General features: G+C 44.6%; 1 protein-coding gene across 3 annotated transcripts in view; it reads right to left on the reverse strand.

Moving 5' to 3' along the window:
- The window catches only part of r3hcc1l (R3H domain and coiled-coil containing 1-like), a 154,268-nt gene extending 152,919 nt beyond the window's left edge, over positions 1-1,349 (reverse strand). For all 3 annotated transcript variants that reach the window (XM_048551452.2, XM_059652998.1, XM_059652999.1), the window contains exon 1: positions 1,210-1,349. The gene's annotated coding sequence lies outside the window, so the exon portion shown is untranslated. The remainder of the gene's footprint in view (positions 1-1,209) is intronic.
- Between the last annotated feature and the right edge of the window lie 23,584 nt (positions 1,350-24,933).

Raw genomic sequence — 24,933 nt, forward strand, 5'->3', positions numbered from 1 at the left:
GTCAACCAGATGCTGAAATCCACAGCCCAGCAGTGAGATCACCACCCAAGCAGGGTGTCAATCCCAAGAAGGTCCTCAGTCAAAACCTATAATGCCCTCTGTCTGACACTGAAAAACCTTCTGTCCATGATGCCTTTACCTGGTGCCCCAAGTGCTCACTCATTTCACTCTTAAGTACCCAGGACCGTATGCCCATCTCATCTAAGGGTACTCCGGTACCCCTCGTCAAAACAGGCTGAACTGACACAATTTTCCTTCCCCACACAGGGGCACTCCAACAGCGTCTTCCTCTCCAACCTAACCTGTTCCAGAACATGTCTCTTTCTGCCAAGGTTGCTCCAGAACAACTCATCATCCAGGAACGACACAACACAACTTCTCCTGATCCCAGGGTACCCCAGCGTTGAATACTCCCACAGAATGCTCCAATATGATTGCTCCTTCCCACTCAAGGGTAGTAGTACAGCACTGTTCCAGAAACTGTCCCACATCAGGATGGCCTGGCACTCTTCAGCAACAGCAAGACCCCCAACCCCTGGCTTCCCAACACAGTTCACTACTGGGCACCCCAACACTGGTCAGCAATCCACCCACCCACCCTGTGGTGTCTTGACACTGTTCACCAGCCTCCAATCCACTGTGTTCCAACACTGTTTACATCCACCCGACCCCAGGGTCCCCAACTCTCCCTTCATGATCTTGATCATCAGTGAATGAATGAGGTTTCTGGCCTCCCACAGTACCTTTGCTCTTCAGCAACTGGGTCCTGTCTCCATGTTCTTAGCCCTAAGTGAGTGAGTCCACCCTCGATGCCCTCTGCCCAAGGATCCTCTGATAGTTCACACCGCACCTACCAAATTGTGTTTCGACATTGTCTGGGCACTTTGGGTTGGAGGAGCGGCTAAACAATCAATGCACGCCCCCACCCCACAATGGACTAACATCGTTTACAACCTCCGATCCCAAAGTGCTGGAACACTATTTACAAAACCCTACTCCAGGACAAATACGTTTTATTACCCCGTCCCTCGGTCAGGGAGGTTCCCCCAATACCTTGTCCCTCAGTGATTGAGGTCAACCCCCCTGCATTAATTTGTCCCTCGGTCATGGAGGTTCCCCCCCCCCATTACCATGTCCCTAGGTCAGGGTGGTTCCCTCCCCCATTACCTTGTCCCTCAGTCATGGAGGTTCTCCCCCCCCCCCCATTACCTTGTCCCTCGATCAGGGAGATCCCCCTGCATTAAGTTGTCCCTCGGTGATTGAGGTCCCCCTCCACTACCTGGTCCCTCTCGATGATTATCCGCCTCCGGCCTCCCGTTTCCAGGCAGCAGCTCGAGCGCAAGAACCCTCCGACGTCACCACGCAAGGCAGTCCGCGCGCTTCCGTTCCCTGGACGTCACGGCGCCATTGGGCCGGCTCCACTGCACTCTGGGAGTTGTAGTTCAGCTGGTCCTTCCAGCAAGCGCAGCATTAGCTGAAGAAGTGTCCCGACCCGAAATGTCAGCTTTCCTGCTGCTCTGATGCTGGCGGACGTGCTGTGTTCATCCAGCTCCACACCTTGTTATCTCTGACTCCAACATCTGCAGTTCTTACTACCCCAAACTGAGGTAGTCTGTCTTCCCTGCTGGATCAATATCTTGGATTCTCCAGCATCTGCAGTTCCCATTATTTCTGATTATTAGTCAAGGCACTGTTTACAAGTTGGGAGGTTACGATGGAGCTGCACATAACATTACTTGCTGCAGGACTGTTTGCAGTTCTGGGCGTGATACTGTAGGAAGGGTGTGATGGCCCTGGAGGGAATTCAGACGAGGTTCACAAAAATAATAAAGTGTGAAGCTGGATGAACACAGCAGGCCAAGCAGCATCTCAGGAGCACAAAAGCTGACGTTTCGGGCCTAGACCTAAAGGGTCTAGGCCCGAAACGTCAGCTTTTGTGCTCCTGAGATGCTGCTTGGCCTGCTGTGTTCATCCAGCTTCACGTTTCTTATCTTTGACTAATAATGCCAAGTAGTCAATATGCCTTCTTGACGATCCTCTCTACCTGTCCTGTTGCCTTCAAGACATGCATACCAAGCCCCTCTGATTCTCTATACTTCCATTCACTATCTACTCCCTTGGCTTGTTCGCTCTCACAAACGCATCACCTCATATGTTTCACGATTGGAGAGCCAGGTCCAGCAGCCTAGTCAGTAAATAGTCAATAAACACTTGGATCTTCACACTAGCACTTGTGTCATTGCTGCTTTCATTTAGCATCTCAGCAAGACGGGGGTAAAAGAGGCTTGACCTCCCTCTAGGTCCTCCATCCCCTTGAGGTAGCTTGAGCGGAGTGCTGGGACTTTGATGAATTGAGAGAATTTGTGAACGATGTGGTCCTTAGCTTTTGTGATATTTTAAAAACCCTTCACCTCGTAAGAACCGGTTCCTCCACTTACCCTGTAGTATCCAATTTTTCAACACAGTTGAAGGAGGAGGAGCTGGTTGATGAGTGAGGGTGAGCAATTCCACTTTTTTGTCTGTAATCTCTCTTATCGTAAATAATCCAACAGCAATCTTAAGATATGGCAGGACAACTCAGTCATGTGGAATGCTCATACTATGGTACATGGGCTTTTGTGGATACTTTACGTGACATTGATGAGCAGATGCCAAGGAAGTGCCACCAAATGCAGAAGATTGAGTTCCAGGTTTCAGAGCTTGAGCTAACTGGAAATACTGTAGTGTCTCTGTGAGGCAGTGAATACTTGGATAAGATGTTTATCAAGGCATCCTTATTCTTTCCTTCCTCTCCTTCTCCAAAAATCAGACCTTACATTGAAGACCAACTTTGAGAAAGATGATGGCTATAAACATTTTCTTGGAATAGTTCACCCTCCATCCTCCACCTCTAGAATACACCTCCCCCTGTGACTGTAAACAGCCTTCTCTGTCCCATTGTCCCTCCTGTCACTACCAGCTCTTTCTTTATTTCCTTGAATACTTCTGCTCTTCCCTCAGCCTCATTCTCATTCGATCACCATGCCCACTTTCACCCTTACAAACCTCCAAATTAAGTTATTTCTCACTTCCCATTATGTTCCTCGTTCTTCATATGCAACACACACTCTTCCTTGTTCCCCTTGCCCCGATTTCTGTGTCTCTTCCCTCTGTGTTTCAGTTTGCTCCCTCTATTTTCCAAGATCATTTCAGTGTCCCAGGAAACCACGCCATTGACATCGTGTTCCCTAGCTTTCCTTTCCATTCAATGCACCTTTCTTTCTGTCTTTCCTAATAATCCCAATTTTATGTTGATCCCCTTTTTGGTTAATTCCCCATTTAAGTTGAGAACTACTTACCTGCCCCAGTCTGGTTTGCTGGAATCTGCCCATGTAGCTGCCTCTCTGGGCAGGGCAGTGCGCACAATCACCCTTCATTGCAACCATGACGTGGAGGTGCTAATGATGGACTGGAGTGGACAAGGTCAGAAGTCACACAACATCAGGTTATAGTCCAACAAGTCTATTTAAAATCACAAGTCTTCAGAGCGCTGGTCCTTCATTGCAACCTTGTTAGAAGGCAGACTACATGTAAATCACAAGGTGCAGAAGAAGTAGGTCCTTCGCACCATCAAGTCTGCTTCGCCAATCAGTGAAGTCATGGCTGATCTGATAATCCTCAACTCCACTTTCCTACCTTTTCACACAATCTTTGATTCCTTTACTGATTATAAAACTGTCTCTCCTCAACCTTCAAATTAGTTAATGACAGTCTCAATGAGCCTTTGTGCTAAAGAATTTCTTCAACAGAAGAAACGCCTTAAACATCTTAAATGGGTGACCCTTTACTCTGAGACTACACTTTCTGGTCCTGGGGAACATCCTCTGCCCTGTGAAGCCATCTCATAACCTCTTATCTTTCAAAAATGTCTCCTGAACTCCAGCAGGTTTGCGACGTCTCACGTTCTAGTTGACCTGGTAAGGTTTCACTCAGCATTTAGGCAAATTAAGCGTTTCGTTATGAAGAAGCCCAGACAGTGAAAGACATTGGTACAGATCAGAGCTTGGAGGAAGCACTTTAGCTGCACCAATCCATGCTTCAGCTGTACAGTTAGGTTTGTGATTGTCCGTGTTTCCTATTTTTGGCTAAAAATATTACACCCATGGATGAAATTCCAGTGGAATGAGGCCTTAATGCATATTCGTGACGTATTAATAAATGCTACATGAGTTCCTGATGATGAAGCTCAGGAATGGGTCCTCTTGAAAGGTTCTGAGAGCATTAATAACAAAACTCCAACTGCTGTTAGGAATCATTAATTTTTTTGCTTCTCCTCAAATGACGTTCCCCTGCCCGGTCTTCTGAAAGCTGCCTGCAGGTTCGGATACCATTGTCGAAATGCATGGTGTGGGTTCGTTTAAAGAAAGCTGGTAAAAGGGCAAAGATGAAAGGAGGAGCAAGGCATGCTTACTGCACTGTCGTCAGCACTGCTGCCTCACAGCGCCAGTTCGATTTCGACGTGGGGCGAATGTCTGAGTGGAGTTTGTACACTCTCCCTGTGTCTGTGTGGTTTTCCTCCCATAGTCCAGAGATGTGCAGGTTAGGTGGATTAGCCACGCTAACTGCGGGGTTCTGGGCATAGGGTGGCATGGTCTACAAATGGTTGGCGCAGACTCAATGGGCTGAATGGTCACTTATTGCACTGTAGGGATTCTATGATTCTAATGGGTAAAAGGAAATAGAGTTTGGGTTAGGGTGGGGAGAGGAAACATTGTGTGCAGCATGAACACCAGCATGGCTTGATTGGACAGAATAGCCTTTTTCGCAGCTCAATGTGAAGTAAATTCAATTTAACAGTGCAGTAATAGTCAGAAGGAAAAGTGCATATGCCACACTAGGGCCCTTTCAAAGCTGCTGGAAATTCAACTCATCTTCCCGTCTCCAATTTCATGGGCCCTGGAGGAACTTTGCACTAACCTCTCTCAGGTCCATCCACTTACAGCTGAACAATGTGGAATGACAATGCTTATATAGCTATCCTCAGCAACATTCAAAGTGGCAGCTCTCTGTCAACCTGAGTGCTATCAGTTCAGAGCGAACAAGCTGTTACTGGAAATCCCAATTCTGATGAGACAGTCAGTTACCCACCCCCATCCCCCAGGAGCACATCCTAAGCACTTTGCCAGGACTTGATGAATGACGTGGTGTGGCAAAAAAGAAACAGAGCATTGAGAGTTACAGACGAAAGCAGCTCCAGAGTGTAACATTTTAGTGAACTGTGAAAACATCACAAGGTGCCTCACAGGATCATTGTTGCCTCACCATGTTGCCAAGAAAAAAGTGCAACCCTAAGGTGGCCAGAAATAATGACAAAGTCTCACAGTTTTGAGTGTTACTTTCAAATTCCGGACCTTTGTCCCATTGGCTCCTTGCCAAAATTGAAACTACATTGAGTTGAGTGTTTTTAATGATTTTTTTAATAGAAATTTGGCTAAGGGTGGATTGAACTGTTTTAAAGCCTAGACATCCTATTTGAGCTGGAGTTCAGCATCACTATCCCTTTGTGCTTTCTCATCACACGAACAGCCTGTTTCTATGTCTTACACGCTGCCCAGCTTCATCTCAATCTCCACACACAGGGCTGCTGAAACCTTCATTCAGTATTTGTCACAAGCAGACGTTTATTGCGGACCCTCTCCTTGCATTCACTCTCCTAAACATTAGTTAAAGCAGAACTCTGCAGCAGGTCTGCTATCATACCCTAACACCTCTTGGTCTCTCTGACCTGCATCGGGTTCCCATGCGGAAAAATTATAATTCCGCTCCAGTGTTTTTCTTTTCAATTCCTTAATTATCTTTCCCTTCCTTATCATTAGAATTTTTTAAAAATTAATTTACAGAATGAGGGCATCACAGACTAGGGATCCCTTGTACTACAGGGGATCTGGCCCAGAGAGGGATACACAAAGGAGTTTTGTTGGACCTTATTGGATCTCTGTAACAGTTACATTTTGGATATAAACCTATGGTGAGTGTGAGACACAACTGCCCCAGATTCATCATTCCCAGAGGAAGCTGCTCCATAAGATGTAGGAGCAGAATTAAGCCATTCAGCCCATCAGATTCTATGCCTTTTGACTCTATTTCACTTATTGCTATCTTTTTACTTTCATTTATTACTAACAAGGCACTGCACCCCCTCTGCCCATCTGCCTGACCATTTGACAAGACATGTATCCTTGGATATTTAGTTTCCAGCCCTTACTCCCTGGCAGCTACGTTTCTGCAATGCCCACAACACTGTACAGGCCAATTTCAGTTGGTGCTACAAGCTTCTTTACCTTGTTTTGTAAACTGCATGCATTTAAGTAAAACACCCTCAGTCCTGCATTGACTACCCTCGATTTATAATTGTCTCCTTCTCTGTTGTGGCTGATGTTAGATTCCTGAGCCTTTCCATACTCTCTGTCCTATTACTTGTTCTGAAAACTATAATAACCTCTGCTGAGCGCTCTCCCCACCATTTAACTGTTTTCCTAATTTTCCATGCAACTGAATGCAGTCCCTCATTATTTAGTTTAAAGCCCTAGCCATAGCCCAAGTTATGCAACTTGCCAGGACTGTGGTCCCAGCATGATTTAGGTGGAGCCCATCAATCTCCAGCTCCTCAACTTTTGGCTTCACCCGGTCCCACACTCCCACATTTTGGCTAATTGTGAGAAACAAGGTGTATGGAATGAACCAACTCCTAGGTATAGCAAATGTGTTAATCTGTAGCTGATTTTAATTTGACCATGGATAAGGTCTGGACAATTTCTGATTTCGTGTCTTACAAGCATCTGCAGCTCTTTGGGGTTTTATGGCCAAAGAAAAATCAGCTCATTGATATTCACTTTGGGAAGTGCTTAAACATCATGTGAGCAAATTACATTTCTAAATGACAAAGGAGAACTGCTTGGAATTTTCGAGGGTAATGGAACTGGGGTTACTGGGGAAAGACATCGTAGCAGATGAGTTTCAAGAGACAATTGATACATTTGCACAGAGATCAAGAATTGATGAAGATTAGGAGATAGTAAGTCAGCTGCTTCCAAACAGGTGAATGGTACCTTTAAGAAGGAGCTATAGGGAGAGGCTGACTGGCAGGAGTTATTTTCCCTGGAGTGTTGGAGGCTGAGGGGTGACCTTATAGAGGTTTATAAAATCATGCAGGGCATGGAAAGGGTGAATAGACAAGGTCCTTTCTCCAAGGTGCGGGAGTCCAGAACTAGAGGGTATAGATTTAAGATGAGAGAGGGGAAGATTAAAAGAAGACTGGAGGGGCAGCTTTTTCACGCAGAGGGTGGTGCGTGTGTGGAATGAGGTGCCAGAGGAATTGGTGGAGGTGGGTACAATTACAACATTTAAAAGGCGTCTGGATGGGTATATGACTAGGAAGGGTTTAGACGGATATGGGCCAAATGCTAGCAAATGGGACTAGATTAATTTAGGATATCTGGTCGGCATGGATGAGTTGGACCAAAGGGTCTGTTTCTGTGCTGTACAGCTCAATGCCACAAACAGCAAATGCATGGGAACACCATAACCTGCAAGTTCCACTCCGAGTCACTGACCGACCTAATGTGGAAATATATCACCGTTCCTTTGGTATTGCTGGGTCAGAATCATGGAACTCCCCCACTAATAAATGCAGCATTTCAAGAAGACAGCTTACCACCACCTTCCCCTGGGCAACTGGGGATGGGCAATAGATCTGGTTTGAACCCCTGATATCTATTAGAACAGCATAACATTTGAATTTTGTTTTATCCAGGAATAGTTAGTAGTTGAGGGGGAATTGTTCAGTTTGTTAGTAGTTCTGTTAATTTGTTAACTGTTAGAGTTAAATAAGCAAATTGTTCCTTGCTGATTGTAGAATGCCTGTCAGAAGTTCATCTGTCCTTTATAACAGACTGGAATGTGAGAGATAGATTATAAATTACCCAGAGATGGCAAGAACTGCAGATGCTGGAGTCAGAGACAACACAGTGAGGAGCTGGAGGAACACAGCAGGTCAGGTAGCATCAGAGGTGCAGGAAAGTTGATGTTTCAGGTCGGGACCCTTCGTCAGAAGAAAAGAAGGGTCCTGACCTGAAATGTCAACTTTCCTGGTCCTCTGATGCTGCCTGGCTTGCTGCATCCTCCAGCTCCACACTGTGATGTGAGACACAGGTTACACCCACTTTCATAGCTCCTTTAAAAGATTATGAGAAAAGGTGAGCTTCTCTGGGTATAACAGTTTTAGTTATCGGCGGCGGGGGGGGGGGTCGCTTTATAACAATGTGTTCAGGCAATGTTCTGTCTGTCCTTCAGCTAGATGTAAAAAACAACATGCCACTATTCTGAGGTTGCAGTATTTCGGCTAAAATTCATCCCTCAATAACTCTCACTACAAACAAAATATCTGGTACTGTCACCATTCTTTGTCAGAACCTGCTGTATCTCATATCTCATAATGTTGTTTGGTTATTGTGGTTCTCTACGTTTCAAAAGTGCTTCACTCATTTGGGATGACCTGAGGCAAAGAAGGGCACTACAGAAATATAATTTCTTTCTTTTCATTAATTTCATTGTACACGGTGTGACAGATTTGAGAATAAACCTCTCATTTGCTGCAACAGTACCAGTTAAGAATCCTTTTATTCTTCATTTGGACTGGTTGATGTGTGTTCAAACATTCAAAAAAAATCAAGGGAATTGTTTGCTACATTCTGTATTTAAATGGAAATAAGGGTCTGCTGTTTATACTGCCTTTGGGAGCTGGAAATTGCAGACTAGAAAAGAACCTCTATTATCACAAGAAATCATTGCATTCAAAGGCACAGATTTAACCAATAAGCAAACCATGCTTTCCCAAAATGTCACGAACAAAGGGGTGTTGATTAATTAGAAAAATATTCTCAAAAGAATCTGAAGCTAACTAATCACAAAAAAGAAATGACTGCTCCAAGTCATCTGACACTCGACAGCTGCAAACTTTATACGGATTGCAGAGAGACATACCCAGAAATGTAAAGACTCTTTAAATTCCAGGGGATGGCTCACAGACACTGGAAGTGTGTGAACTGAAGCTTCATAGAGGAACAGCAGACAGGTTGTAAAACAAAAAAAGGATTCAGTATAACAAAGTGTGGATTTTCTGTGATCCTGGGTAGAATGGAAGTAGAGAAGATGTTTCCACTGGTAGGAGAGACTAAGATTCGAGGGCACAGCCTCAGATTGAAGGGACGACCCTTTAGAACTGAGACAGGGAGGAATTCATTCAGCATGAGGGTGGTGAATCTATGAAACTCATCACTGCATCAAGAAAACTGATGAAGGGTCTAGGCCCGAAACGTCAGCTTTTGTGCTGCTCAGATGCTGCTTGGCCTGCTGTGTCCATCCAGCCCCACACTTTATCTCGGATTCTCCAGCATCTGCAGTTCCCATTATCTCTGAAAGGATTCAGTATAATTCACTTTGCATTGTGAAACCCTTGATTCCTTAAAATTAACAAATTACTTCAAACACCACTGTTTTGAGTCTTCTGCTAACAATCTGTACGCAAAACTCCAGGAGAAATTGAGAGCCACCCTCAGAGGTAGATTTTTTAACTGTGAGGACAAAGGGAAAGGAATGCCGAAAGTAAATCCTGTTCAGTTGGAAGAAAGTCAAGCAGGGTGAAAATCTCAAAAGCATGGATCAAGTAAAGACCAAAGTTTGCCTCCCAAAATTTGCCATTCTACTGTTCCACCAGTAGGTGGCACCATCAACTATTCAACTACAGAAGTCAACACAGCTGATACATTGTAAAGCCAAAAGGAACAGGCGCACAGTGAGGCCATTTGGCCCATCAAGTCTGCTCCTACATTCAATCATGCTGCTATGTTTCTCAACCTCATTCCCCTGCCTTCTCCCTGTAACCCTCAATCTCCTTACTAATCAGAAACCTATCTCTGTTTTAAATACACTCAATGACTTGCTTTCCACAGCCCTCTGCAACAATGAGTTTCATAGATTCACCACCCTCTTGCTGAAGAAATTCATCCCCATCTCAGTACTAAAGGGTTGTCCCTTCAATCTGAGGTTGTGCCCTCGAATCTTAGTCTCTTCTACCAGTGGAAACATCTTCTCTACTTCCACTCTATCCAGGTTTCACAGTATTCTGTAAGTTTGAAAGAGACAACTCCTCTTCCTTTTAAACTCCATTCAGTACAGATCCTGAGTCCTCAACCATCCTCATATATCCCTTCATCCCCAGGAACATTCTTTTAAACCACTTTTCGACCCCCTCCAAGGCCAGCACATCCTTAATTAGACACAGGGCCAAAACTGCTCACAAGATTCCAAATGCAGTCTAATTAGAACCTTATTCAGCCTCAGCACTACATCCTTGCTGTTACATTCTAGCCCTCTTGAAATGAATGCTAACATTTCATTTGCCTTCCCAACTGATAACTGAACCTGCGTGTTAACCTTCAGAGAATCCTGAACTAGGACTCCCAAGTACCTTTGTGCTTCAGATTTCCAAAGCTTTTCCCTGCTTAGAAAATAGACTATGCCTCTATTCTTCCTACCAAAGTGTATAACCTCACGCTTTCCCACATTATATTCCATCTGTCATTTCTTTGCACAGTCCCCTCGGCTTTCTAAATCCTTCTGCAGCCTCCCCGCTGCCTCAACAGTACCTGCCCCCCCACCTATCTTTCTGTCATCTGCAAACTTAGCAACAATGCCCTCAGTTCCTTCATCCAATTCATTCTGTATAACATGAATAGTTGTAATCCCAACACTGATCCCTGCAAAACTCCAATAGTTCCAGGTACCATCCTGAAAAAGACACCTTTAACCCCACCCTCAGCCTTCTGCCAGTCAACCAATCCCCTATCCATGCCAGTCCCTTGCCCCCAACACCATGGGCTCCTATTGAGCAGCCTCCTGCATGGCCCCTTGTCAAAGACCTTCTGGAAATTCAAACAGATCCCAACCACTGGCTCTGCTTTGTCTAACATGCTCATTACCTCCTCAAAGAATTCTAACAGATTTGTCAGGCATGACCCCCCAGATGAAGCCGTGCTGAATCAGTGATAACGGGAACTGCAGATGCTGGAGAATCCGAGATAACAAAGTGTGGAGCTGGATGAACACAGCAGGCCAAGCAACATCTCAGGAGCACAAAAGCTGACATTTTGGGCCTAGACCCTTCATCAGGATCTAGGCCCGAAACATCAGCTTTTGTGCTCCTGAGATGCTGCTTGGCCTGCTGTGTTCATCCAGCTCCACACCTTGTTATCCCGTGCTGAGTCAGCCCTATTTTAACGTGCACTCCGCAGTCTCATCCTTAATAATGGAATCTAAAATGTCACCAATGACTGAGGTCAGGCTAACTGGCCTAAAATTTCCTGTCTCCTGCCTGCCTCCCTTATTAAAACAGGAGTGTTACATTAGCCATTTTCTTGCCCTTTGGGAATCCCCCTGACCCTAGTGATTCCTGAAATATCACCAATCTATTCGGCTATCTCCTTCAGAACCCTGGGGTCCGAGTGACTTATCCACCTTCAGATCTTTCAGCTTCCCCAGCACTTTTCCCTAGTGATGGCCACTACACTCACCTCTACTCTCTGACTCTCTTGAAGATTTGGTACGTTGCTCACTGTGAAAACTGATGCAAAGTACTGATCCAACTCTTCTGTTATTTCTTTGTTCCCCAACATCAAGCCTCATCTTCCAGTGATCCAAAGTCCACCCTTGCCCCTCTCTTACCTTTTATGTTTCTAAAGAAACTCTTGCAACCTTCCTTTATATTACTGGCTAGCTTATCCTTATGTTTCATCTTCTCCCCCTTAATGCTTTCCTCATTATCCTATGCTAGCTTTTAAAAGCTTTCCAATTCTTTGGGTTCTGACCAATTTTCAGCACATTGTACGCTTTTCCTTTCACATTTATGCTGTTTCTAACCTTGTTTGTCAGTCATGGTTGTCTCATCCTCCACTTAGTATGTTTCTTCATGCTTGGGATGAATTTCTGCTGTCCCTCCAAATTATCCCCAGAAACTCCAACAAGATGCAGGGCTAATACACTTCCCCACCTCCCCCACACACCAACAACAGAAGTCACGATACAGCCTAGCATCCTCCTGGCCTCTTATCAACAACCAGCCACCAAATTAGCACGAACAACTTTCATCTAAAAACACAGATGCCAACTAGTCAATTTCAAAAAGTTGTTCCAAGCATATGAGTTGCTCCCCCATCGAGGCTTAACTCACTCAGTTGCTGACTTTACCTGTTGTGGGTGGCTCAGTGGTTGGCACTGCTGCCTCATGGCGCCAGGGACCTGGGCTCAATTTCACCCTCAGGCAACTGCCTGTGTGGAGTTTGCTCATTCTCCCTGTGTCTGTGCGGGTTTGCTTCGGTTTCCTCCTACAGTCCAAAGATGTGCAGGTTAGGTGGATTGGCTGTGCTAAGTTGCACATAATGTCCAGGGATGTACATCAGAAATGCAAGTTTATAGGGACAAGGTAATGGGTGATTCTGAATGGGATGCTCTTTGGAGGGTTGGTGTGGACTTGATGGGCTGAATAGCCTGCTTCCCCACTAGGGAAGCTATGAAGTCCTGCCATTGTTGCTCCACTATCTTCCCTGCTAGGCTCCTCTTCCATTCAACTCTGACCAGCTCCTTCCTTATATCTTTGTAGTTACCTTTGCTCGACTGCTAACCTATTACGTCTGATTCCAGCTTCACTCTCTCAAACTGCGGGGTGAATTCTATCATATTATGGTCACTGCCCACTAAGATGTTTCCAACCTGAGCTCCCTAATTGAGTCTGCCTCAGTACACATCACCAGAATTGCCAGTTCCCTTGTGCTCCACCACAAGTTGGGCTCTTCACCTTAGCAACAAAGAACTCAAGCAATAGACTCTGACGATAGAAAACAGAGACTTACTGGGACTTACTTCTTATAAGTAAACTAATAATATGTTTTAGTCTTGGTGTCTGTTAGTTTTAGTTCATAACTTTATGTCTTTATTTATAAAGAATCTTCAGTAATAGCTTAGAACACAGCAACTTGTGTTCTGTTCAAATAAGAAGCCAGACTGTTGGTTTACTTTAACTTTAATCATCATAAATTATAAAAAAGGCTAACACCAGCTTGCATTCATTTACAGATAACTGATTAAGTGGCAGATGCACTTGCTGGCCATGACCCCAACATGCTGAAAAACTAAGGTCTTTTCCCTTTCTTATTCCCTCAATTGTTTCAAGCATTATTTGCTTTTTTTTAAACAATTATTCATTTTTCTGCGTTGTTTTGTTCAGCTTTCTAAGTTGTAATTGTGCCTGGAACTTCTTGCATTGCTACAGTTGACACCTTATTAAGGTTTTTTATAAATTCAACATTTTTACATTCAGCACATTGGCCTCAGTGGTTAGCACTGCTGCCACAAAGAGCCAGGGACCTGAGTTCAATTCCAGTCTCGGGTGACTGTCTGTGTGGAGTTTGCACACTCTCCCTGTGCCTGCGTGGGTTTCCTCCGGGTGCTCTGGTCTCCACCCACAGTCCAAAGATGTGCAGGCCTGGTGGATTGGCTGTGGGAAATTGCCCGTAGTGTTCAGGGATGTCTAGGCTAGGTTGGTTAGTCATGTGAAATGCAGGGTTAGAGGGATAGGGTAGGGGGATATGTCCAGTTGGGATGCTCTTCAGAGCGTTAGTGTGGACCTGTTGGGCCGAGTGGCCTGTTTCCACACTGTAGGGATTCTATAATGTGTTGCATTTATGTTTTCTATCTTTAGACACAAAACCATTCTCATTCTAATCTTTTAATTTTTTTCATTATCACCTTTGCTGCCTTAAAATAGATTTGATTTGTGCTCCTGTTGACTTCATTTAAAATTTTTCCCATTCGTAATCTCTAGTTCCACTTATATTATTGTATTCCATTTTATCTATATATGGTCCCTTTAAGCATTCACCATCACAAATTTAAAGTTACGAACAAAAGAATGTAACAATAGGAGTGGGAGCAGGCCATTCTACTCTTCACTAATCAATGTGGCCATGGCTAATATTCTACTTCAGCACCATTTTATCGCACATTCCTCTATCCAATGTTTTTAATATGTGAAAATCTATTGACCTCAGTCTTGGACTTAATCTGTGGCTGAGTCTTCACCAAGCTCTGGGATCAGTTGGTCAAGTTCTCAGTCTTTTTCCCTTTACTGCTACAGAGAATTGAACAAAACTGAGATCACAGTTTCCTAAATATTATCCTAATTTCAAGATACTGCATCCTGTATCTCAGCTTCCAGAATCAAGTAACATTTCCTCCCTTGTTAGTGTGTAAATAGATTGAGGGACAAAACATTTCTGAAGATACTACAGAAAAAAAGTCTTTCTTTTCTCCCCAAGTATAATTTTCTAAATGGCAATTTATTTATAGATATCTAAAATCTGCTACTAGTATAAATCTATCATTTACACACTGTAATCTGTACAGATATCCGTCAGAGACTCTAATAGTGCTAATGCAGAAATCCTCTGAGCTCAGATCTTAAGCTCTTAATAACATAGCAGCCATTGTCAAAAGACAATAAAGGTGAATTGAACAGTAACTAATAGGTGGATTGAAGTCTGTGCGTTTCTCATCCATAATTAGTGACTTGCTAACAAAATCAGAGTCAAAAATGAATTGTGTCAAGCTGTCAGACACTGCTAATGTTGCAGGTGGGTTATGTTTTGTTACAAATCACTCCCTTCAAAGTGAATGAAGGCTTCAGTTACATCTCTCACCAAATTAAACCGTACGACTCCTGTCGCCTCTGCTTTTCCTCTTTTGTTAAAGCTTCATTGTGTTCACAGAACAAGTTGTTCCCATCACACTTCTCAGCAATGACAGGATTTAATTATGGTGTTTGAGATGTAAAGTGGGGACTTCTTTTTCTGTCGAGTTATTTTGCTATTGCGACCTGCTGAACCACTTAAAGTGCTGCTGCTTTAGTTTAAAATTGTGTTTTCAGAGTCCATTGTGTCAGTCTGGGTAAATACACGATGAGGAGCTATTCCATGCTAAGCTCGTGTTGAACACAGGTAACAAAGTGTGGAGCTGGATGAACACAGCCGCCAAGCAGCATTCCCAGGTCTTTTTCAGGTTGTCAACCCACTGGAACTGTCCTGGAGTCTCCAGAAACTTAAGATTTACTTCATGTATGCTGCTGTGAGGAACATCATAGAGTACACTTAGAGAAAACAGAAAAGGTGCATTTACAATCATACAGTCATACAGGATGGAAACTGGCCCTTTGGCCTAATTATTCGACGCTAAGCATGTTCTCAAGGCCCAAATCCCACTAAACCTTTCCCATTCATGTACTTATCCGAATGTCTTTTAAACATTGTAAATGTACCCACACCCATTACTTCCTCTGACAGTTCATTCCATGCATGAGCTACTCTCTGTAACAAGGTTGGTCCTTGTGTCCTTTTTAAAACTTTCTCCTTTCACCTTAAAAATAAGCCGCCTGGTTTTCACCTCCCTCACCTTCGTAGGGAAAGGGACCTTGGCTATTCACCTTATCTGTGCCCCTCACGAATCTGTAAACCTCAGTAAGGTCACCCCTAAACCTCCTATGCTCCTGTGAAAATGTCACAGCCTATTTTTATGACTCAAACCCTTCATTCCCAGCAAAATCCTGACAAATCTTTCCGAACCGTCTCCAATTTAATGGCACCCTTTCTATAGCAGGGCAACCAGAACTACACACAGTGCTCCAGAAGAAGCTCCATTTTCTGAAGAAGGGTCTAGGCCTGAAATGTCAGCTTTCCTGCTGCTCTGATGCTGGTTGGCCTGCTTTGTTCATCCAGCTCCACACCTTGTTAGCTCAGATTCTCCAACATCTGCAGCTCCTATTATCTCTCTTTACCCCAGAGGAAGCATCTACTTTTGTTTTCTTGGAGAAACTTTGCTTCTCATTGGCCCCCTACCTATTTCTCATTGGCTTGCTGTCCCTTGGTAACAGGGAGAGGTGTAGCAGTTGGCTGATTGGCTCGTTTTCAGAGTAAAGGGATATCAACAGCATAGGTTTAACTCCTCCACCATGAAGAGCTCTCCTTCTCGACTCTCTCCCCTCGCCGGAGGCGTGGTGACCCTCAGCTTAAACCCCCACCAGTTGCCTCTCTCTAATGAGAGAGCAGCCCCATGCTCTGGTAAGAACAGCCTTACCCATCCATAACACAGTATTGGTTTTTACATTTTCTGAAGAAGGGTCCTGACCCGAAATGTCAACTTTCCTGCTCCTCTGGTGCTGCCTGGCCTGCTGTGTTCTTCCAACTCCACACTTGGTTTCTACATGCTTGCTGATGACACCCAGCTTGACATTGCTACCATTTATCTCAACTCTATTTGTGTTTCCAGACTGCTGGATGATTTTTCCAACATCCCATCCTAGCTGAGCAGGTAGTCCCTCCAAGGAAATGCTAGAAAGACAAAAACATTGGGTCCTGCACCCTCACCACATACTTTGTTCCCTCACCATTGATAGCCACGCCCCAAGGGTAACTGTCTGACACTGAACCAGGCCATTCACAACATTAGCTCCAAATTTACCCTTGAGATGAACTCCCGACAACAAATCCATGATGTTGCTAAATTTTCCCAAGTGCAATATCAGTTTACTGTTTCATTGCATCATATTCCTTGAAGAAAACACCAGACCTTAGAGAAAGACCTTTGAGAGCCATGCTTGTAATGTTTCTTTTAACTTACTATGAGGAAGAATATTTTTCTCTGCACCCTGTTGAGTTTGCTGAATGAGCTAATGGAAGGTCACTTTGTGCGATTGAAGCTTTGATTATTTCCTTTTGGCTAAACAATGATTAATAGATTTAGCTACAGTTGCCACATTCATTGTTATGCAAATGCATCTGTTGTGACGGAGGTTAGAGCTGTGACTGTAGGATGCTAATAATGAGCAGCGGCCCCGATGTAAAATGACAGATGCCAGTGGGGCTGCAATGTTTTGAACTCTTGTGCTGGTTGGGATAACTGTGCTGAAACAACTGGGCCCTTTTCCAATCAATTTCCAGCAAAATGGTAAATAACAAAAAAAAGCCAAAGCACTGGAAATCAGAAGAACTGCAGCATCAGTTGAGAGAGAGCAGAATTAATGTTAACGGCCCGTCCTTCAGAACTCCTTCTTTCTTTATTCATTCATGGGATAAGTGCATCGCTGGCTGGGCAGCATTTATTGCCCATCCATAATTGCCCAGAAGCCAGTTAAGAGTCAACCACATTGCTGTGGGTCTGGAGTCACATGTAGGCCAGACCAGGTAAGGATAACAGTTTCCTTCCCTAAAGGACATTAGTGAATCAGATGGGTTTTTCCTGACAATTGACTACAGATTCATGATCATCTTTAGGTTCTTAATTCCAGTTTTGTTTTTATAGCATTCAAATTTTATTATCTGCAATGACAGGATTCGATCTCAGGTCACCAATACATTACCTGGTTCTCTGGATTAACAGTCCAGCGATAATACCACTAGGGCCATTGCCTCCCCTGTTAACTCTGCTTTTTCTCCACAGAGGCTGCCAGGCCAATTGCATTTTTCCAGCAGTTTCTGATTTTGTTGCAACAAAACACTGCCCTCCACAGAACACCAACTCCTGTGACTAACAGGAAACCAAGAGGAGAGGGAATAAAACGTGTTATGTTCTTAATTCTTGCTGGCTCAGAGAGTGTGTTTCCAGTCGTGGGAAAGGCAACAGTCAGAGGGCATCATTATAAGAGAGCTGCCAAAAAATCCAATTTGATTGTAAGGTAAGGAGCTGAAGCAGGCCATTCAGTCCCTCCAGCCTGTTCTGCCATTCGATACAATCGTGGCTGAAGTGACGATGGCACCAGTTCTACATTCCTGCTCATGCCCTGTTAACGACTGCCTTAATGGTCAAGAATATATCCAACTCTGAACACAAACATAAACTGGAACATAGAAAAATATTCAAGGAACCTGCCTCCACCAGTCTTTAGGAGAGAAATCTATATGCTAATGATGGTCTGACATATTGGTGCCACAACGGAGAGGTACTTTGATTTTAAACAATTGTCCTTTGTTCTGCTCCTTTCATTGTTTAGCTTGTCAAGCCCCTTCACCCTGTTATGTCCTTTAATAAGTTTAGAAATTACACAACACCAAGTTCTAGTCCAACTGGTTTATTTGAAAACACAAACTTTCAAAGCCTCACTCCTTCTTCAGGTGTTGGTGAGAGAGGTAGTTATAGTTCAAAGGTCAAAGGATCACACCATTGATGAGAGTGTATTAAACAAACCTAAGATGCTGTTAAATCTTTAATCACCTCAAAGGTTTTAATTAAAAATAGAAAGAACAGCAGATGTTGTAAATCAGGAGCAAATACAAATGTTGCTTGAGACTCAGCAGGTCTGGATGCTTCTGTGAAGAAAAAATCAGAGTCGATGTTTCAGGTCCGACAACCCTTCCTGATGGTAGCTGGGAAAACATCGGTTTATATGCCGAAAGTACTGAGGGGGATTGGGTAGGGAGTAAACAATAGGATAGAGACAGAAGAGAGAAGAGCAGTTGGATAGACAAAGGAGATGATAACAATCTGACTAGAAGGGTGAATAGTTCTTAAGGGGGACTGTTAGTGGCTGACTACAGGTAGTGTGTAATGGCAGGCTATGTGGTAACAAGGCCTGGTGTGTGGGGTGGGGGGCTGGGACTTGGGAGAGTTTACACCCTAAAATTATTGAAATCGATATTTAGTCTTTTGGGATGCAAAGTCCCCAAGTGGAAAATGAGGCGTTGTTCTTCCAGAGATGGCAAGAACTGCAGATGCTGGAGTCAGAGATAACACAGTGTGGAGCTGGAGAAACACAGCAGGTCAGGCAACATCAGAGGAGCAGGAAAGTTGACGCTTCAGGTCAGAACCCTTCTTCAGAAGAACACAAGTGAGCCTCCAAAATGTCCACCTTCTTCCTTAACCAAGGATTCCCCAGCACCATAGTTGACAGGGACCTCAACAGGGCCCTCAACCAGGTCCGACCCATCTCCCGCACTTCAGTCCTCACCCCTCCTCTTTCCTCCTGCAACAGCGATAGGGTTCCCCCTTGTCCTTACCTACCATACCACCAGCATCCACATCCAGAAGATCATTAGGCGCCATTTCCCCCACCTCCAGTGAGATGCCACCACCAGACACATATTCGCATCTCTCCCTTATCTGCCTTCCACAGGGACCATTCCCTACAGGACACCCTGGTCCACACTTCCTTAACCCCTCAAAACACCTCCCCATGGTCCACGGCACCTTCCCCTGTAACCGGCGAGGGTGTAACACCTGCCCATTTACCTCCTCCCTTCCCAGTATCCAAGGGCCCAAACATACCTTCCAGGTGAAGCAACATTTCACCTGCACTTCCCAGCATCTAGTCTACAGCATTCGCTGCTCACAATGTGGTCTCCTCTACATTTGGGAAACTTGGCGACTGCTTTGCAGAACATCTACGTTCTGCTCGCAGAAAAGACCCTGAACTACCTGTTGCCTGCCACTTTAACGCACCACCCCGTTCCCTGGCCAGCATCTCTGCCTCTGGCTTACCGCTGTGTCCCAGAGAAGCTTAATGCAAGCTGGAAGAACAACACCCTATTTTCCACTTGGGGACCCTGTAGTCCTCTGGACTCAATATCGAGTTCAATAATTTTAGGGCCTAAACTCGCACATGTCCCAGCCCCCAACCCCACACACCAGGCCTTGTTACCACATAGCCTGCCATTACACACTACCTATTGTTAGTCACTAACAGTCCTCATTAACAGCGATTCATCCCCACAGCCAGATCATTAGCAACTCCTTTGTATACCCAACTGCTCTTCTCTCTCCTTGAGCTCTCTCCTACCCTTTACTCCTTACCCCATCCCCCTCCCTATTTTCTGCACATAAACTGATGTTTCGCAGTCACCATCCATTCTGACGAAGGGTCACTGGACCAGAAATGTTCATTCTAATTTTTACTTCACAGATGCTGCCAGACCTGCTGAACTTTGTCAGCAACTTCTGTATTTGTTCCTGATTTACAACAGCTGCAGTTCTTTTGAATCTTGTTTAGAATCTGTTTGTGTTTTGGTTTGGAGTCACTGCAACGACCTCAGGACTCAGTACAGCCAAATGCCAATTTCTAGACGTCATCCTACAACTCATCTGCTTCATCCTTGACCACAATGTCTACTCCATTGACATTCAGCTCTTCATCCAGACACACAGAGCAGCCATCGGGACAGGATTTGCTCTCCAATATGTCAACACTTTCATGTGCAGGTTCAAACAAGGCTTCTTTGCTGGACAGGACTTCCAATCAACGCAATACACCAGAAACATTGATGACATTTTCTTCCTTTGGATTCATGGTGAGGAATCACTGAAACAATTCCATGGTGATATCAACAAGCTTCATTCCACCATCGGTCTCTCCATGGACTACTCTTTAGAATCAGTCTCATTTTGGAGATGATGCATTTCTATCAGGGATGGACACCTCAATATCCCACCCTACTGCAAGCCCACGGATAATCTCACAATGCTGCATTTCTCTAGCTTCCACCCTAAACATATTAAGACAGCCACCCCCTATGGACAAACCCTACACATACACAGGATTTGTTTAGATGAGGAGGAATGAGATGGGCACCTGAAGGTGTTGAAGGGCGCCCTCATAGGAACAGGATATGATGCTCAACTCATTGATCGCCAATGTGCCACAGTGAAAGACCATAATGGCCTCCTCAGAGGAAGGACATGATATATGTCCAATAAGGTGCACTTCGTCATCCAGTATTTCCCAGGAGCGGAGAAACTATGCCATGTTCTTCACAGCATTCGACATATTATCAATGACACCTCGCCAAGATCTTCCCCACGCCTCCACCTCTCACCTTCAAACAACCGCCAAACCCTAAACAGACCATTGTTCACAGCAAACCACCCAGCCTTCCGGACAACATCGACCACAACACCACACAACCCTGTCATGGCAACCTCTGCAAGACATGTCAGATCATCGACATGGACACTACCATCACACATGGGAACACCACCCACCGTGTGCATGGCAGATACTCATGTGACTCGGCCAGTGTTGTAAATAGGGTGGTTAATAGGACTTTAAACTAGCAAGTGGGGGGGAAGGGGGAAGTGGGCGTGGAGGGAAAATAACCATTAATGGAAGGCAATGCAGCAGGTTAGCAGATGACAAGGAAGCTTCAACTCCATTGAAAGTTAGGAAGAAAGTTAAAGGGAAGGAGAACTCAAGAGCTGTTAGTAATGGAAGTAACAGGACCCAAAAAGAAGGTGCAAAAACTGGCATTTGGGCACTTTATCTGAATGCTCAGAGCATTCGAAACAAGGTGGATGAGTTGAGGATGCAAATCGTGGCAAACGGGTATGATTTAGTGGCCATTACAGAGACATGGTTACAGGATGGCCATGACTGGGAGTTAAACATCCAGGGATATCAAACTGTTCGGAAGGACAGACAGGAAGGTAAGGGAGGTGGTGTCGCTCTGATTTTTAAGGATGATATCAGGGCAGTAATGAGAGATGATATAGGTTCTACTGAACAAAACGTTGAATCCATTTGGGTGGAAATTCGGAACAGCGGGGAGGAGAAGTCACTGATAGGTGTGGTCTATAGGCCACCAAATAACGACATTGTGGTGGGGCGGGCAATAAACATAGAAATAGCTAATGCATGTAAAAATGGGACAGCAATTATCATGGAGGATTTTACTCCACATATCGATTGGTCAAATCAGGTCAGTCATGGCAGCCTTGAGGAAGTGTTCATAGAATGCACCCGCGATAATTTCCTTAAACAATATGTAACGGAATCTACGAGGGAGCAAGCTATCCCAGATCTAGTCCTGTGTAATGAGACAGGAATAATTAATGATCTCACAGTTAGAGATACTCTCAGAAGGAGTGATCACAGTATGGTCGAATTTAAAATACAGATGGAGCGTGAGAAGGTTAAATTCACGACCTATGTCCTCTGCTCAGACAAAGGAGACTATGATGGAATGAGGGAGGAGTTAGCGAAGGTAGACTGGGAGCAAAAACTTTACGGTGGGTCAATTGAGGAGCAGTGGAGGACTTCCAAAAAGATTTTTCACAGTGCTCAGCAGAAGTATATTCTGGTGATAAGGAAGAACTGTAGGAAAAGAGAGTCAGCCATGGATGTCTAAGGAAATAAATGAAAGTATCAGATTGAAAACAAAAAAAACACAGACAAAAAAGCAAAGAGTAGTGGGAAACTAGTAGACTGGGAAATCCTTAAAGGCCAACAGAAAGCCGCAAAAAAAGTTTTGAAGAAAAGTCAGATTATGAGAAAGAAACTAGCTCAGAATATAAAAAACAGGCAGCAAAAGTTTCCATAAATATGTAAATCATAAAAGAGTGGCGAAGGTAAACATTGGTCCTTTAGAGGATGAGAATGCCAAATTAGTAACTCGGAATGAGGAAATAGCCGAGACATTAAACAGTTATTTTGTGTCGGTCTTCATAATGGAAGGCACAAATAACATGCCGAAAACTGATGGCAAGAAGGTTACAACAGGTGAGGACCTAGAAACTATCGTTATCACTAAGGAGGCAGTGCTGGGCAAGCTAAAGGGCCTAAAGTTAGACAAGTCTCCTGGCTCTGACGAGATGCATCTCAGGGTACTAAAAGAGGTAATGGGGGAAATAGCAAATGCACTAGTAATTACTTATCAAAATTCACCGGACTCTGGATGGTTCCTCCAGATTGGAAAATAGCCACTGTGACGCCACTGTTTAAAAAAGGAAGTAGGCAAAAGCAGGTAACTATAGGCCACATTTTTTTCCACATTTAGCAGAGGTTCACCTGCACATCTGCCAATGTGGTATACTGCATCCACTGTACCTGGTGTGGCTTCCTCTACATTGGGGAAACCAAGCGGAGGCTTGGGGACCACTTTGCAGAACACCTCCGCTCAGTTCGCAATAAACAACTGCACCTCCCAGTCGCAAACCATTTCCACTCCCCCTCCCATTCTTTAGATGACATGTCCATCATGGGCCTCCTGAAGTGCCGCAATGATGCCAGCCGAAGGTTGCAGGAACAGCAACTCATATTCCGCTTGGGAACCCTGCAGCCTAATGATATCAACGTGGACTTCACCAGCTTCAAAATCTCCCCTTCCCCCACCACATCCCAAAACCAGCCCAGTTCGTCCCCTCCCCCCACTGCACCACACAACCAGCCCAGCTCTTCCCCTCCACCCACTGTATCCCAAAACCAGTCCAACCTGTCTCTGCCTCCCTAACCTGTTCTTCCTCTCACCCATCCCTTCCTCCCACCCCAAGACGCACCTCCATCTACCTACTAACCTCATCCCACCTCCTTGACCTGTCTGTCTTCCCTGGACTGACCTATCCCCTCCCTACCTCCCCACCTATACTCTCCTCTCCACCTATCTTCTTTTCTCTCCATCTTTGGTCCGCCTCCCCCTCTCTCCCTATTTATTCCAGAACGCTCACCCCATCTGATGAAGGGTCTAGGCCCGAAATGTCAGCTTTTGTGCTCCTGAGATGCTGCTTCGCCTGCTGTGTTCATCCAGCCTCACATTTCATTATCTTGGATTCTCCAGCATCTGCAGTTCCCATTATCACTAACTATAGGCCAGTTAGCTTAACTTCGGTAGTGGTGAAAATTGTTTATAATTTACATAGGTGATTTGGAGTTGGGGACAAAGTGTGGTGTGTCAAAATTTGCAGATGACACTCAGGTGAGTGTCAGAGCCAAATGTGCAGAAGACACTGAAAGTCTGCAGAGGGATATAGAAAGTCTAAGTGAGTGGGCAAAGGTCTGGCAGATGGAGTACAATGTTGATAAGTGTGAGGTCATCCATTTTGGGAGGAATAACAGCAAAATGGACTATGTTTTAAATGGTAAAAAATTGCAGCACGCTGCTGTGCAGAGGGGTTTGGGTGTCCTTGTGCATGAATCGTTGAAGGTGGGATCGCAGGTGCAGCGGGTAATTAAAAAAGGCAAATGGAATTTCATCTGCCATTGCTCGAGGGATGGAGTTTAAAAACAGGGAGCTGTACAGGGTCCTGGTGAGGCCACACCTGGAGAACTGTGTGCAGTTTTGGTCTCCTTACTTGTTAAGAAATATACTAGCGCTGGAGGGGATGCAGAGGAGATTCACTCAGTTGATTCCAGAGTTGACAGGATTGGATTATGAGGAGAGACTGAGTAGGTTGGGATTATACTCATTGGAATTTAGAAGAATGAGGGGAGATCTTATAGAAACATATAAGATAATGAAGGGAATAGATAAAGTGGGGGCAGGGAGGTTGTTTCCGCTAGCAGGTGAAACTAGGACTAGAGGGCATCGCCTCAAAATAAAGGGCAGCAGATGTAGTACTGAGGTCAGGAGGAACTTCTTCACCCAAAGGTGAATCTCTGGAATTCCCTGCCCCATGAAGTGGTTGAAGCTACCTCACTGAATGTTTTCAAGGCAAGGCTGGATAAATTTTTGAACAGTAAAGGAAAGGGTTATGGTGAGTGGGTGGGTATTTGCTGATACATTCTGTTTTGTTCAAAAAGCACACAATTTATAAACAGTCAGTCAATGTGGTGTTTTCCTACTTTGGAAATAAAGCAGTCTGAGTCCAAACCAAAACACAAACAAATTCTAAACAAGATAACAAAGTCAGCACTGCTCCTAAGATGCTGCTTGGCCTGCTGTGTTCATCCAGCTCCACACTTTGTTATCTCGGATTCTCCAGCATCTGCAGTTCCCATTATCTCTGATCACACAAATTCTAAACAAGGCCTGACACCTAACACGCATTATATGACCTCAAATGTCACCTCTTTTTTACACTGATAAAACCTTT

This window comes from Stegostoma tigrinum, chromosome 20, assembly GCF_030684315.1.
Source record: "Stegostoma tigrinum isolate sSteTig4 chromosome 20, sSteTig4.hap1, whole genome shotgun sequence".
NCBI lineage: Eukaryota > Metazoa > Chordata > Chondrichthyes > Orectolobiformes > Stegostomatidae > Stegostoma > Stegostoma tigrinum.